This window comes from Cryptomeria japonica, chromosome 2 (genome assembly GCF_030272615.1).
Source record: "Cryptomeria japonica chromosome 2, Sugi_1.0, whole genome shotgun sequence".
In the NCBI taxonomy this organism is placed as follows: Eukaryota; Viridiplantae; Streptophyta; class Pinopsida; order Cupressales; family Cupressaceae; genus Cryptomeria; species Cryptomeria japonica.
The window spans coordinates 252,265,958-252,283,519 of NC_081406.1; the positions used below are offsets into that span (position 1 = coordinate 252,265,958).

A 17,562-nucleotide genomic window follows, 5' to 3' on the forward strand; every position below is an offset into this window, starting at 1 on the left:
AGGAGTTTTCTTGAAGACATACTTAAATTGATCCACGTTATGGCTATACCGCGAAGGAGTCTATTGTAGATTAAATGTACAATTAATACAATGTACTAACATAAATATATCAAAAACACTTAAAAGCTATAATATAGAGAACAATGATGTACCTGTGCCTGAGATGCTTCTCCAATGGACTGAGGATGGCTCACCATTGGTGTAGAAACTGACGCTATTACCTATACAAAAAATGTACAAAGATTAAATACAATTAATATAATGATAAGTATTAAAGGTTGAAAACAATTAATTTTACATATCAAACAAAAGTGTACTAGATCTTGAGATGCTTCTCCAGTGCAAGGAGGAGGGTTCACCAGTGACAAAATAGGTATGGATATTTCCTGTATGAAAAAATTATAAGATTATAATATATCACAAGTTCACATGTACACGTGCATATAATCATGAAATCAAGAAAATAAAGTAGAGATACATACCTCCACCCTCTCTTGATCCGTAGGCGAATTAGGTGCATTCAACATATCCACAAAGCTCAATGGCCATTGTACATGTAAAATAGACAAAAAACACTAATCAATCTACAAACCCCAACTAATACTTGATTTCAACATTTTCAAACAATTGTGCAACTAAAAATGTGTTCAATTACCTTCTTCACACATTTTGGTGTCTTCAAGGAATTCTTTTTCTTAGGATGAGCCCTAGACGTAGAGGGGGTACCCTAAAAACACAAAATTAACATGAGATATTAGTACAGATAATAAATTAAACATAATTTTAAAAATATAAAATGAAATGACTTGCATATTCCATCAAAACAATACATAAAAAGAGTTGTACAAAATATGATACCGTATAGCCTTGTAGGCCAAAATCGATCACTGAGAGTGTGATGTCATCAATCTAGGACATTTCGTCCCCTGTCAACACCTACAAACCAGAAATTGGACCAAGCATTAAAGATAGTTAGTATATCTTGTATTTTTTTGAATTAAAAGTGTACTATTCTATTTTAACATGTTACAAAATTTATACCTCAGGCATCGAAGTTGCAGCTATGGTAACTGGGGGAGGTGTATGGGATACCGCTGTTGCATCCTGAAATGCATATTATTTGTCTCAATTTAAATCAATGTATAAATGAAAATTCATTTATGTAATTACAAATTTAAAGTGACTGATAAATAAAATGTTATGAATTCAAATCAACACACCTGTGTCTGTGGCTCATGGGCAAACACCATGTCCATCAACTCATCTGTCAGTGTGACATCCTCAACCGTGTGAGCTTGACATCCACAATCGCAAATTTTGCACAGATGATATGAGTATCCATTTGCACCGGCTACATCATCTATCCCTGAGCATATCCCCAAACAATTGACACACATATGCTTGATGGGCTCTCTGTCACTCTCTAACGGCTCATCATCCAATACAATAGGGTGTGCTAATGATGTCCGATGCTGGATGATGGCACTAGTCAATGTTGTGGCCACTTGAAGAGTCTATAGTCCACCGACTCTTTCATCTCTAATGGGACAACCTGATGTACCTTGGGTTTGGGTGCTAGGGGGCGGTGACTCTCCGCAGCTAATCGCCTACGGGCCCCAGGTCTATCTTGGGCAGAGCCACCACCTCTACCATGAAACTCTCTCATGTCAAAATAGTTTGGTTGCACATTGAGCACAAACTCACAATATATTTTTCTCAAAAAATATAATGGCACCTCATAATTATTACAAGGTGGATCATCAAAGACCATCCACCACCTTTGCCAAAAAAGATTCTTCATCTGCAGATTGGTACACCAATGTATGGGAAACCTCTTTGCATTAAGAGGTAATGACTGACTAGTTTTGGGATCAACAAAAAGGGCACATATTTGTTGTTTAGAAATATTTTTGTTTTTTACTCCATCGTATGATAGCCCATTGGCATAGAATTGACAACACCTATCCCTAAAGCTTCGCCATTTGGTAATTTATGTGGAAACAACTATGGCACCACTAGCTAATGTTTCTAGGCTAGTGGCAAGGGATTGATGATGGTCAAGTTTAGAAGTTTTCAATTTTACAATTAGTCTATTGATTTTAGACGTATTTTGTGCTAACTGATTAATTAATTCTTCCTGTGTTTTGGTTGTGTGGTCAAAAGGAGGAATTGGGGGTTGCTCTTGTGTGTTTTTCAGGAGGTGCATTTGGTTGTTCTTGTTTTGGATTAGAAGAATCTGGTTTTTGAAATAAAAAATGAAAAAACCTAATCAAAATTAATGAAATTAAATTCAAAATGTAAAACAAATTGTATAAACTAGAAAGAAAGACAACAATAAATAAAAACTAACCTTGATCCATAGCCTGGAGCACAAAATTAGCACCCCGTTCACGGTTTAGGTTAGAAAATGGGGAAAAAATGAAGTAAAAAACGTGCTTTATGGGTAAATGAGACCCAATTTTTTTTTAAAAACGTTTTTCACTAGGCACCGCGTACATGGTTTTATTTGGATTATTAGCGCGTACACGCTCTTTTTCCTATAAGCAGCACGTACGCACTAATTTTCTTACATGTAGTGCGTGCGTGCTCATTTTCCTAAAAGCAATGCATACGTGCTATCTTTTCTAGGCCCAGGAAGAACAAACCTAAGCGTGTACGCGAGAATTTGAAATTTTAAAACAGCGTATGTGCTGCCTGTTTTTCCAAGTTTTTTTTGGGTGGTGTCCACTTTTCTAACCACCATCTTTGTGCACATGCCCACATCTCCACATTTATTTATACAAGGTTATACATTGAAACCCTCAACTAGGTTGACCACAGATAGAGTAAAATAAAATTACATAAAGTCAGCCACCCAAACTAAAAATACACAATGTAGTCCACTCCAAGAGATAAAGGGGACCCAAAGACATCATAACACATCTTCCAAAGTTGATTCCAACAAACCACACACACTAACACATCCTCCAAAGATGACATAAAAATGTAATGTGTAGAACAACAATGAAAAATATTTACCTGACAACCCAAAGACATCACCCAATGCAAGATAATCAATGTGGATCTACACATGCTATGATGAGACCCATATCAACATGATAACTCAACCTCCAATACATATATAGACCAAAATATATGATCCAAATAAGATACACCACTTAAGTCAACTAGAGACCAACATAGCTAACAACACAAAACTCAAAACAACATAACTTTACTTCCCAATCAAACCAATACTATAAAATAGAACACTGCACGAACCATATGAACATTTAATCCAAGCTACAAAACTTTAATCACAATAAAAGAGAAATTCAGAGCATTTTCCAGACCATTCCTAATAGACAATCTCATTGTCAACAAACTGCCACAATAAACTACATCATTTGAGCAACCGAGAACCTGAAAACATAATAGTGCAACATCCAGATAATATAAAAATTATATCTAGAACAACATGCCATCAAAATCAAGAACCAAATGAATTTAGAGAATTCTTCCATTAAGAAATTTAAATACTCTTTCCTACATATTGAAACTTCCACTACACCAACCTTCTAGAAACACTTCATACATGCTGAACAACACAACCAGACCACATAACAACATTTGAACACTCATATCTAGTTCATCTACATCATTCACATAACCAAACAAAATCAAATACATCACCGATAAATTTGACATCAATGAAAACACAACACAAGTTTCCAACACATAACATAATTAAAAAATAAATCAAGCATAAACTACATGGCGCCAGCTGATTTTTTACCAAAGTGATTTTTGAAATACTAAAAATGTTAATATTTTAGGGTTAGCAAACCAAATTATATATTATTTTTTTTGGCAAAAATAGGAGTACTTTATGTGCTCCCCTTGTCTGAACCCCTAAACCTCCACCATTAAAAAAATTAAGTAGTTTATAAATTAAATTCAAAAATTGTATCTCTTGTTCTTCACGTGTCTTCAAATTATGAGCATAACTATATTAAATTTCTTATCAAAGATCATTCTTTCCTAATTCTAAAGGAAAATTGGCCAAATATTCTCCTTATGCGTCCCAAATATTCTTCTTTGGTCCTACTAAAAATTAGATATCTAGTAAGTAAATAATAACAAACTTTCTCAAAAACATTTTCAATGCCTCATTTATTAGTCTCATGAATGTGCTTAGTTTTTTAATTTCACCCAAAAGACATTACTAACCACTCATATAGGCCATCATTTGTCTTGAATACAATATTTCATTTTCCATTGTCTCTAGTACTTGATAGAGATATTGTTGATAGCTTTTGAATCTAGGCACATTATTCACTCTCCATATGTTTTTGGTGCCAATGTATTGCCAATATAGCACATGTTCTTAAACTTTCTTTAATTAATCTTTTCCTAATAGCCCACACACTTGCCAATTTAGCTCCACATTTTCTTTTGGTGTCATCCTATACATGTCACTTTGTTTGGTAACTTGGTTCATAGTATTATATCCATCTAATGATTTATGATCCAATTTGGTGGAAATCCTTTTGTTACATTCTTTGACACAATATCTTAATACTTCGTCAACAACTGACTAACTTCCTTTTTGTAGTTCCTATTTTGTAATGGTATTTTTTTTATTCTAGGTATCACACTTGGAATAAATGCAAAGCATATGTTGTCATGTATTAATCCATTTAATAATTTTGTCTTATCAACCAAAATAAAATTGGAATTATTAGACACTTCACTTTTTTTCTCTTCATTTAAGAGTATAAGGATACGCCTTTCTCCATTTGAGGTTATAAAGTAAGTACTCTTTAGATCCCATAGTAGATCTCCTATGTTTTGTATTACCATGTGATATTTCAAACAACATATAAAGTGCATCCATTAACATAATGTCACAAAACACTTCATCATTGAATGTATCCTATGTAAAATTTTACCAAATATATTCATGAGTACTAATTTCTTATGTTCATCTTGAATTCATGAGATCCTATATGGATTTGAATTTTTTTTTATCTTTTTCAACTTTAACTTATTAACTATTTCTTCAAAAGCCAAATTGTATGTACTACCACTAGAAATGATGAATTTACAACACTTACCTCTTGATTTTTATTTTGTTCTAAATAGAATTTTCCTTTACATTGGCTCCTCAAGTTTTTCTATTTATAACAAATCCTTCTTCATTATGAATGGATTAACTTTAGGTGTTCCTATTGAAATTGGTTACCTAATATATTCCTCATCCATATATCATGCCCTTGCACTATTCTCTACAATTTTTCTAGCACCCCCTTTGTAGCATTCAAATACCCCATCTCAATCAATTCCATATTTGAAAAAAACTCCTTTGCATGGTCTCTTATCAAATCCCTTGTCATCTCTTTGATATCCTTCATTGCAATAGATATTTCTGCCTCCTCTACTATTGTGGTAGGAAATTCTATCATCCCCCCCTTAATAAAAAAAATATTACCTCTTTCCTCACTATTGTATTGAACTTATCCCTTAATATGTATCGTATGTGACTTTCCTTCTCTTCTTTGTGATCTACATCCTTGGATTTTTCTCATCTACCTCTCTACTTATACTCAAATCTCTTGTTCATTTTTTCTTCAAATTTTAGCATGAACTGATATGTTTCTTCAGTTATGGTCATCCTCACCAGGCAAGATTCTTCTTGAATGCCCATTATCATTCCATTGGTGTACTATGCAAATTTCTCCTTTCTAGATTCACTATGACCAATTATAATAAAAATATTATGAAATTCCTTAATGTACTCCTACTAGCATTTCCTTTTTCCTTAAGTTTTGCAATATTATTAGTGGTTCAAGATAATAATTGGTAATTCAGAATTGGTTCTTCAATTTTGTCACAATATTATCCCAATTTATGATTCTTTATTTCCTTCCCCTATCTTGATCTGATTGAGCTTCCTTGCACCAAAAAACAACACATCCTTTCATCTTTTTATTTTATTTTAAACCTCACTCTTTTTAGATATTCCATTTTTTCACACTCAAACTATTCTTGCATATCATTTTATCCAATCAATCAATTCCTCGACATTGAAATCATTCACATAATTAGAAATCTTAATTCTAGGTATCTTACCTATATTGGATATAGCTTTCAACATTTTGATCTAATATTATTTGTCTTCCTCTAGGGTTCTTCATCCCAATCTCATGTTTGAGTTCTCAATTCATCATTATCACTTTCATCCTCATGTCTATTTTTTAGACCTCTTTTCCTATCTTCTTCTATAACATCAATTCAAATATTTATTTTACTCATCGTGTCCCTAGTATTTATTTATTTATTTATTTTGACAATATTGATCATCCCAAACATCCTTCTTGGTGGAATATTTCCTTAGATTTGGTGCAATTGCCTCAAGTCAACAATCTAACTACAAGGTTGCAACTAACTCAAGAATAGTGCTCTATTGGAAAATAATTGCAAGAAACCTCAAGTAAAACTAAATTCACCCTTATATCTACTATAGTACTCTCCTAATAGATTGGAAACTCTATTTTATACTACTTTATAGAGTCATGAATGGAGAGCCCAAAGAAGGACTGCCTAACCATGCAACTTAGGGTGAACATAGTGGAGTAGATTCAAAATAGAAAAGAAACTCCTCATTGATTTAATATTACAAAATTATTAAAGTCATCTCATTGGCTTGACACATCCAATTTATGAATATTGACTTGTTCATAGGCAACCACAAGCTTGTTAAAATCTTACTTACAATGATATAATAATTGTTATCACTCTACTACTATAGTAGTATCGTTAATATACTTCCTAATTAATTTATGGATGTTCCCACAATAATGTGTTCCACATTTTGGTCAAAGCGGGACATTAAACCAACAATTTTAACTAAATCCTCACTTTCAAACACCTATATCAGCTAAACCATGAAGAATTTGAAGATGATGCGAACTAGTGATTTGTGAGGTTTTGTGTGTAGATTCTAGTTTTTTTAATACAAAAATAAATTGTGAAGCTCTTTACATAACTTTTAATAACTCACTTTTTATCGTAAACAAAATCATTTAAAACTAATGTTTATGTCATAAGACATAACCCTTTTTATATAAAGGTTAAAATTCTAATTTTTAAAATATATCTCTATAACACCAATGTCTAGTTAATGGATACTTTTCATAATTTCTTGTTGCATATTTTTTTCAATCAGTTTTTAAAGTTAAGGTAATTATAATTTGGATAGATATATGTCATATCACATTATTTTTTTGTATGCATTTTTTTTTTTTTTTGTTTAAATAAGCACACGAATACCTACGAAACATATAAATTTAAGATTTTTTTTCTCTATTTCCTATTTTTTTGGCATGTGCTAAATAAAGTTCTTAATGTTCCAGGGAAAATTTATATTCACAAGAAATAGAAAAATAAATATAGTAAATATATTCAAATTATACTTTTTGGAAAGCTTATAATAAGGGTTACATACTTACAAAACTTAACTTGTAAATGAATTCATTTGATCCCCCAAAAGGTAAAGAAAAAGTGGTTTTTTATCAACAATTTGATAGGTGCATAAGAGACTAAATTACAAGTATTTTCTAAGGCTAGAGGTGTTTCATCCAAGGGGTTTTATCTTAGGAGGTTTGATCTAACCCTTTCAATTAAAATCCTTTAAATGGAATATCTCAAAGATTAAATCATTATATTTTCTAAACACTATGCAATTTGAAACAAAAATTAGGTTGTTCCAAAAGTGGGACACATTATTGTAGCAACATCCATTCTCGAAAGATGGATTCTTCATTCATTTATTTTCTACTATTACTACTAATTCTAGATGGATTCTAGGGATCTTTATATATTATCTCTAAGCTTTATAAATTATTTTTTTCAATAGTAAGATGTTTTAAATCTCAATGTCTAGTATAATGTGTAGGTCATAAAAACCCATTGATGAAGAATTGGGTGTTGAAGAAACTCAATGTGATTCTTTCTGAATTCCCCTTTGGTCATGTTTTGATTTGATATATATTGGATTGATGTTCTTAAGGCATCACTTTTATCCTCTGTCTAGGATTTTGACCTCTTTTCCTATCTTTTTTTTACAACATTCAATGAGATCTTTATTTTCATCATCGTGTACAACATTTATTTCATTATTTTGATAATATTGACCATCCCAAACATCCTTCTTGGTGGCATATTTCTTTGGATTTGGTGCAATTGCCTCAAGACAACAGTTTGTCAACAAGGTTGCAACTACCTCAGGCTTGGCACTCTATTGAAAAATACTTACAAGCTACCTTAAGTCAACATTTATTTCACTTTTAGGTCTAATAGAATATTCTCCCAATATATTAAAAACTCTCTTTGATACTATGCGTGTGAAAAAGTGAACCTGTAGCTGTAAGCACAACACTTCAATTAAGTCATTATATGCATGGTTAGTAATCAATAATCAATAAAAATAAACCATAGCAAAGTGACCCATTGCCTTCTAAATGATGTGAGTATAAGATTGCTCTCAGTTTGTTATAAGCAATACCAGTGGCTAGACTACACCAAGATGAAGGATTTAATCTATATGATATTAAACTATATGGATGCAAGATAAATAAATAATTCAAGCACTAATAACCAATTCAAGCAACAATGGATGCAAGCAATAATGAATGTAAAATGGATGCAAGTAATCTAAAAAAAAGCAATAATGATTTCAATGACTCTAGAGTGAAATTAGCGTGATAATAATCTCCAAGCATGTTCTCAAAAATCTCTGGGGTGAATTGGAATGAGAGATGAAGACTGAATTTATAGAGAATTACAAAGAGATGATGAAAAAGCTCAATTTAGGATTAATTGAAAACAATTGAGAAATCAGGTTGAGTTAACCTTGAGATAGATTCCAATTATAGTTCAATTGAAATGCAATCAAATTAGAAGTCCAAGTTGCATTGGAAAACAATAATAAATCAATTCCATGCATTTGTGATCAAAATAGATAATTCCATGCACATATTTGATTCATTCAAGAAAAAGGTCTTTTCAATGCAACTGAACTTCTTTTTCTGAAAAGCTTTGAGTTCCAATTTAAGAGAATAATTAATAATTCAATTAATTGCTTTTCTGATTTCAAGTTCTAAATTTAGAAAAGAAATAATATCTCAAGTTTGATTTCTCTCTTAATTCAATTCTTTTTTTTATTTTGTTTCAATTCAACTCTTTGTAATAAATTAATTCTTTTTTTTGTAGCAAATTAATTCTTTTTTGCATGATTGAATGGCAAATTTATTAATTAATTAAATATGCAAAGATATTTAATAAATTAAAATGGGATAATTGATCAAAAAATGATATTCTTGGAAATGATTCAATTAATTAAATAAATCTTTAATTAATATTGAGTGGTTGATTTGCCCTGTGATTTTTGATAATTAAAGAATTAATTATGTGCTCAAGATTGATTTAATTGCCTTTTGGTTAGGACCTTGGTGATGTTGTCGAGATTAGGGGCCCATGGTTTGGATGACCATTTTTAGGGTATTACATTTGCCCCTCTTTGAATTAATGTGCGAGCAGCGCGTTGGTTCAAAGAATGTGTAATGTCTAGGAGATGTCAGTTCTGAACTTGATTGATCACGAACTAGATGAAAGCAAGGTGTTAGCTTGATTCGAAGTGACAAAGCTGAATGAAGTTTGATTAAAGCGATACCGATCCCGAACTTGATTGAATTGAGGAATGATAGAAAACAAAGATACCGAACTTGAACTTGATTGATCAAGAAGCGGATCTTACTGATCTAGAACTTGATTGATCTTAGATGAAGTGAGTGATGATAAAAATCGATCTTGAACTTGATTGATCAAGACACGATGAATGAAGAATAAACTTGTCTAGCTTGATCAAGAAACGAATACTGAACACCTGCTTAGATTTAGAGTGATCGAAGAAACTCTTTAAAATTTTGATTGAGTTTAAATGAATAATCAGTTTGATTTGAAGCGATGAAACTAATTAATGTTAAGAGATTAATTCAGATGAAAGACAAATATCAGCTTGATTTGAAGCGATGAAACTGATATGCCCCTAGCGATTGATTGATTCAGATGATCGAGAGATCTCAACTTGATGTGAAGCGATGAAGCTGAGATGCCTCTTAGCGATAAGGATTGATTTTCTTTTAATTGAAAAGATTTTGCTCGATTTTTAATGAAAATTTGAAAAATTTCTCGACATTTTGAAGAATGTGAAGTCATAAGGTCACAAGTATGCCCCCTCAGGAGCGAAATCGAAAGATAGCAAGGGTAGTTGATTTTAGGCAATTGTGCGATGAGTAGTCATTTGAGCACAAATTGATTTTGAAGAATATTGAATATTTGGCCATGATTGAATCGATCACAAAGTTGATTGGTAGAATTGAAATTGATATTCAGCGTTGATTGTTGAGAAATTGAGCGCAACTTGAAGACAGGATAAGCATTTGATGAAAAGAGCACTAAGTGGTCCAATTTGTGAAATTGACTAGCAAGATGATCTCATTTTTCTATTTTGATCCCGAAAATGAAATCAGAGCAGGCACATTAGCTAAGGGTACAATTTTCATGTCCATCGGAGCAAGTTGAAAAATTAGGTTTTAGGCTATATATAGGACGAAAGTGTCATTCTCAATTCATTTTAACCCTCCAAGTTTGAAAATTCAAAAAGCCTTCTGAGAAGAAAAATAGTGGTCCCTACTCGTTAGCATTGATTTGAGCGCTAGAGACGTCATAATCGACCCTGAAACTACGAGCCAACAGTAAGTGATCGATCTTAAGCCTGTTTATGTTTCCAATTTTGAATTTTTCATGCATTTTTCATGTTTTTCATGTTTTTTGGGTCAGGTATTGTGGTTTATCGTGCGAGACAAGATCCTGTCTCGTACGAGAAACTGGCATTTTGTGTTTTCTCATTTAAACCCATTAGAATTGTCGTACAGGAGCTACCCTCGTGTTGTACGACAGGTTTGTTAAAAGACAATTTTGTCATGCAGGGTATGAAAGTTTGTTGTTTGAGGTTGTTTTCTCGTATAGGAGCCATTCCTGACTCATACAAGATGTTGCTTAACTGTGTTTTGTCGTTCGAAAAATAGTGATAATTTTTGAAAGTGTAAACATGGAATTTTGGTTTTGCATTTGACTTAGTTGGATTTGCATGATGTTTAACTTCTCTTGTAGGATTATTTGGAATGTTTTCTAATGTTTCATTGTTGGATTATTGTAGGTTTGCTTACCTCCTATGCTCTTCAGATGTATATATCCATCCACGATGGCTTTAGTTCAGGATTTGTCTGAGGTTGAGCAGGCCCATATTGATATGTGTGGCTTTACCCATCCGATGCAGTTACCTGATATCTGTGTGAACCATGGGATGCTCACAACGTTGGTAGAATGATTTCATTCAGAGCATAATACCTTTCATTTTCCAGTTGGGGAGTTGACCATCACTCTCGAGGATGTGTACTAGATCCTTCGTATCCCTTTTGCTGGGGATAAGGTGGACTATGATACCGCATTGTTACTTGGACTGCAGGAACTGAGGAACATATTCAGGGATCCAGATATCTTGACTCGTTCCATGAGTTGGGATATATTGATGAGCAAGTACAGTGAGGAGTATCTGTTGGCATGTGTTCTAGCAGGGTTCATCGGTTGCTTTTTGATGCCAGACTAAGGGCAGTAGGGTTTTCAGAGCGGATGGGGCCAAATGCTCAAGCGATTGATAGAGTCCCCTCAGAGACTAGGCTAGGGCTCTTGTTTATTAGCCCACATGTATCGAGAGATGCATGAGATCATTTACAGAGAGGGATGAAGCATGGCTGCTGGGGTATATATTTTGCACATGTGGGCTTGGGAGCACCTTCCCATGTGTCGGTCGATAGTGATAGACAGCAAGGAGCCAGGAAAACTGATCATTTATAGATATGCTGGATATATCACGCAACCCCACTTGGGCAAGACAGACTTCTGGAGACGACAGCTCGATGAATTGATAGTTGTTGTATGGCGACCATATAGAGGGTTAGAGCCATGGGATGGCTGGCGGGCAGTGCAGAGAGATCTGTTTGTCACACGCCCATTGATTGGGAGATCACAGACTGTTGTGGAGAAATTCGTCATTTCACGAGTGATGAGGCAGTATGGCCGGCCTCAAGGGATCTCACAGGAGTTTACAGCATATGCTAGGTATGTTGACGAGGAGAGGTAGGGTTGGGCACCTAGGCTATCTTATGCCTTGGCTATGCAGGAACTGACAGGTTTACATCAACTGAGATGGGATTACCTAGATGATATAGCAGATGCGGGGTATTGCCCTAGTACAGGGATTATTTTCAGCAACATCCATTCCCTTGGTTTACGAATCCTAGAGAACATACTCCTCATATTAAGGATGTAGAGGATGATGCCCCCACACCGGCATAGGGACAGGCACAGAGACAAGGTCATAGGCAGGGATAGAGCCAGAGACCAGATGCTCCACGACGGACTGATGGTGATCCTAGTGCCAGCAGCAGCAAAGTGCGAGCTGACATTGGATAGCAGAGGGGTGAGGGTGGATCCCTTGGGAGAGTAGGTGTGAGGGTGAGTGGGGGAGAGGAGGAGCGAGTAGCTCCGAGGTAGGTCCATCAGCGGCGGGATGAGCAGGGTGGAGATGGTGGTGGAGATGGCAGCAGAGAGCCTGCAAGAGAGCAGGGGGCTGACACGGGTCGGTCGATGAGAGCATGCCTTGCAGAGCTGCAGTCACAGTTGACAGTGGCTCAGACTCAGCTGGCAGAGTGAGACTGACAGCTGGCCGAGGTGAGGAATGAGCGTGATTGCCAGATTGCGGCTTTGAGAGTAGAGTCGAGAGCAGAGATAGAGTCTCTACGATAGGAGGTCCTTCTCCAAAGCAGTAGGGCATCTTATTACGTAGCAGTGTATAGTGTTGTAGTTCCTGTTGCACAATAGGTGCAACCTTATTTGCAGTATATGGCCCGATCAGAGGGAGCACGAGCACCTCGACAGGATCTCGGGCTTCAGGCTCCTCCTCCTCCACTAGGCGATGAGGGAGAGGGTGTGAGATAGATGATTCTTTTGTAGCTCAGATATTTTTTTGTAGACACACCCATATTTTTGTAGCCTATATGATTCTTGCTCTGATGGGAGTTTGTACATGTCATTGGACATCATTTTGTACCCTTAGACTTGAGATGATATATATATATATATATATATATATACGAGATCCAATTTGACTTCATCGTACTTGTATCAATTGGTTATGAGATGTTTTTATATGCTTTATTCTACATGTATGTATTTCTTTTTCAGCATGAATGTATGTATTGCAAATGATTATGGATGTCTATGTTTCTATTTCTTTTCATATGAAAATAAATGAATGCAAATGAGTAATAATGAAATGAATGAATCCATATAAGATGCTTATGTATGCAACTAACATCTCAAAACACAAGTACTCGATCGAAGAAATGATGAAGAAAAGACCTCTTAGCGAAGAAATGGTTAAGCTTCCAGCTCTAATCCAGTAAATGAAGAGATCATTATTATTACACCAAAATCACTCTAAAGTCACAAAATGCAAAATGAAATGCAAAATGATATGCAAAATGCAACCTAAACCTAGTCACTGGATTTAAAATGCTTAAGATTCATCATTGAGCATAACGAACACAACAGGCAGGTTAGAGTTCCTTTCTTTTTCAATGTGTAATATTAATTATCTTGTCCGCAATGACCATTTTTTCGTTCATATCCTTGGATAGATTTTGCAGGGACCCGAATTGCATCATAAAGAAATTCCCTCAAAACAAACAAAGAAATGATATGGACCTCCCTGTAGCATACAAATAAGCGAAGTCGAGGTATGTGAGGCGAATTCACCTTAATGTGAAGGCTCTTATCACAGACACCCAGCTAATTTATATGTTTCCAGATCATTGAGATCATTCCTACAAGCATAAAACAAAGAAAATATTATGCCCCCAATCCTTGCACCTCTTAGTCACAATAGACTTCCTCGAGTTACTCAAAGGGACAATAATCAAAAATCAATATAAAAGACAGCATATAAAGAAAATTTTCATGCATAGCTCAAACTGTTTAGTGATTGTTTTCCATTATGTTGTTTTGCTTGTTAACTCAGTGATAAAACTCTATAGTAGTCAAGAGACAAATGACTGACTCGAAGTGGATGACCATTTTTCACTGACGGGAAATGACTTGTTTGATACTGCTTGGGACATGGGATGTGCTCTGTCGATTTTCCTAAGACTAGGGCATTGATCAGTTTCAAGTCATGTGGGTTCCAACGAACCAGGGTGTCACGAAAGTGACTGCAAAATATGTACAAGAAAAAGAAAAGATGCATGAAAGTAGGAAATGCCAACGTTGTGTTGATAGATGGAGCGCTTGAGTACAAGAGGCGCCTGTTTACCGAGTTTTCACCTGCTTGGCAGAGAATCAATTTTTTTTTTTTTTTACCAAGGTGCCTGTTTACCAGGTTTTCACCAGGGCATTTTCTCTTTTACATTTTCTTTTTTGTATTTTATGATTTTTCCATTTTTTAAACTTTTTTCAAGACTTTTCCAATTTTTAGGATTTTTTTCAAAACTTTTTCAGCTGTATAGTTTGCTGGAGCAGAGAATGCTAAGTAAAGAATCTTTTCAGGTGGATGGTGTTAATCGGTTCTTGGAGATGTTCTCCTTCTGATGTTGAGAGCTGATAGGCACCAGAGCTGAAGACTGCAGTAACGATATAGGGACCCAGCCAGTTGGGTTCAAACTTCCCTTTGTTGTCTCAAAACTGTTGATTTTTTGGATTTTCTCTTAGTACTAGGTCTCCAACCTGATATTCTCTTTGTCTAACCTTCTTGTTATATCCTCTGGACATTCTCTTTTGGTACACTCTGAGGTGATCAAATGCAGCTTGCTGACGTTCATCCAGTAATTCGAGTTCTTGCAATCTAGATATTCTATGATCTTCATCAGTAACAAGACCTTGCAACGAAACTCTTAGAGATGGTATTTCTACTTCAATAGGTAATACTACTTCGGACCCATACACCAAAGAGAAAGGTGTAGCCCCAGTAGGTGTTCTGATACTTATTCTGTAAGCCCATAGTGCAGGATTGAGCTGCAGATGCCAATCCTTCCCGGATTTGTTCACTGTTCTGTGCAAGATAGTTAATAGGTTCTTATTAGATGCCTCGACTTGTCCATTACCTTGAGGGTAATATACTAATGACCAGTGTTGCTTTATTTTGAATTTCTCATAAAGTTCATCCAGGTCTTTATTCTTGAACTATCCTCCATTATCAGTCACAATGGACAAAGGTATCCCATACCTACAAATTATATAGTTTAGGATGAATAAGGCGACTTGTTTACCCATTGCTTTGATGAGCAAAACTGCCTCTACCCACTTGGTGAAATACTTAGTGGCCATTATGATGAATTTATGTCCATTAGATGATGTAGGATATATCTGACCAATGAGATCAAAGGCCCATTGCTGAAAAGGCCTGTGTGTAATGAATGGTATGAGATCCCTCACTGGGGCGTGTATGAGATTTCCATGAAGCTGACATTTTTCACAAGTCTTAGCAAATTTTATGGTGTCTTTTTCCATATCTAGCCAGTAGTAGCCAGCCTGTAATAGTTTCTAAGCTAAAGTAAAACCATTCGAATGAGATCCACAAATACCTTCATGGACTTCCGATAATGCACGTTTAGACTCTTCAGTTTCTAGACATCTAAGCAATGTACCATCCAAACATCGTCTAAATAAATCGTTAGCTATGATAACATACCGCGAAGCGTTTCGAGTTAGGTTTCTTTTCTTGTTTTGGGTAAGATTTTTAGGAATAACTTGGTCACATAGATAGGAGTAGACGTGGCTATATCTGGATGAGTCGTGTCCAATAATAGAACAGACTATTTGGGTTTCAGGGGAATCATAAGCGGGGTAACGTAACTCTTCCACCAGGAATTCAAAGCGAGCATTGAACTCTTGTAATTCAGGTATGGATGCCACAGTGGCCATAGCATCTGCTGCTCTGTTAACAGACCTTGGGATCTGTTGGAATGACACAAAAGCAAAGTACTTCTTGAGATCATCCACCATTCTCTTATAAGGCATCAACTTCCCATCTCGAGTCTGATATGTGTCGTTGATTTGATTGACGACCAGTTGAGAATCTTCATAAATATGTAATTCAACAACCTTCCATTCAACGGCTAGCTTTATCCCATTCACCAATGCTTCCTATTCTGCAATATTGTTTGTGCAGGGGAATAGAATCTTATAAGACTTTGGAATTGAGTACTTCTGAGGAGTAATGTATAATATGCCAGCACCTGAACCATTTTGAGTAAAGGACCCATCAAAGAACATCTTCTAGGGTTGCTAAGTAAGATGCATTATTGATTCATCTGGGAACTCAATATGTAGTGGTTGAGTATCCTCAAGTGGAGCTTCAGCAAGTTGATCAACAATTACCTGTCCTTTTATGGCTTTGCATTCCACATATTCAATGTCAAACTCTGTAAGGATCATTACCCACTTTGCCAATCATCTGGTGAGTGTTGCTTTATTAAGAAGATACTTGAGTGGATCAATTTTGGCCACCAACTTGATTGAATGTGCTAGCATATAGTGCCTCAGTTTCTGTGATGCAAAGACTAATGCCAAGCATGCTTTTTCTATTATACTGTAGCTCATTTCATAAGACACCAATGTCCTGCTAATGTAATAAATGGCTCTTTCCTTTTTGTTGTCATCCTGTTGTGCTAGAAGTACCCCCAGTGATGAATCAATTGCTAATATATATAAGATTAGTGGTTTACCCTGAATAGGTGGCATTAAGATCGGTGGATTTGACAGGTACTCTTTTATCTGCTGAAGATGTTGTTCACACTGCTGATCCCAGTTGTATATTATTCCTTTTCTCAATACTTTTGTAAAAGGTTGAGCCTTGTCTGCTAGCTGAGAAATGAACCTTCTAATAGACTAGAGACGTCCTTGTAGACTTCTCATTTGACTGATATTCTTTGGAGGCAACATTTCCATTATAGCTTGGACCTTCTCAGGATCAACCTCGATTCCTTTTTTTGAAATAATGTATCCAAGTAGCTTACCAGATGTTACTCCGAATGCACACTTCTTTGGATTTAATAGGAGCTTGAACTTTTCCATTCTGTCAAATATAGGACCTAACTCTTGAATATGCATTGATCTTTTCATAGTCTTCACTAAGGTGTCATCAACATAATCTTCCATATTCTTATGCATCATGTCATGAAAGATAGTTGTAACTGCTCTTTGATAGGTCGCTCCTATGTTCTTTAGCCCAAATGGCATGACATTCTAGCAAAAGGTTCCCCATGCACAGGTGAAAGCTGTCTTTTCTTGATCTCCAAGAGCGTTTTTAATCTGATTGTAGCCAGAAAATCCGTCCATTAGTGAGTACATCTCATACCCAGTTGTCATGTCGACTATCATATCAATATTTGGCAATGGAAAGTC

The 17,562-nt window shown here is 35.3% G+C and overlaps 1 long non-coding RNA gene across 1 annotated transcript; it reads right to left on the reverse strand.

Moving 5' to 3' along the window:
- Positions 1–857: 857 nt before the first annotated feature.
- Positions 858–1,267, reverse strand: LOC131873726 (uncharacterized). The gene is made up of 3 exons (XR_009371631.1): positions 1,221–1,267; positions 1,042–1,104; positions 858–936 (listed from the first exon to the last, which is right to left on the reverse strand). It is a non-coding gene; the product is annotated as an uncharacterized LOC131873726 (long non-coding RNA).
- Between the last annotated feature and the right edge of the window lie 16,295 nt (positions 1,268–17,562).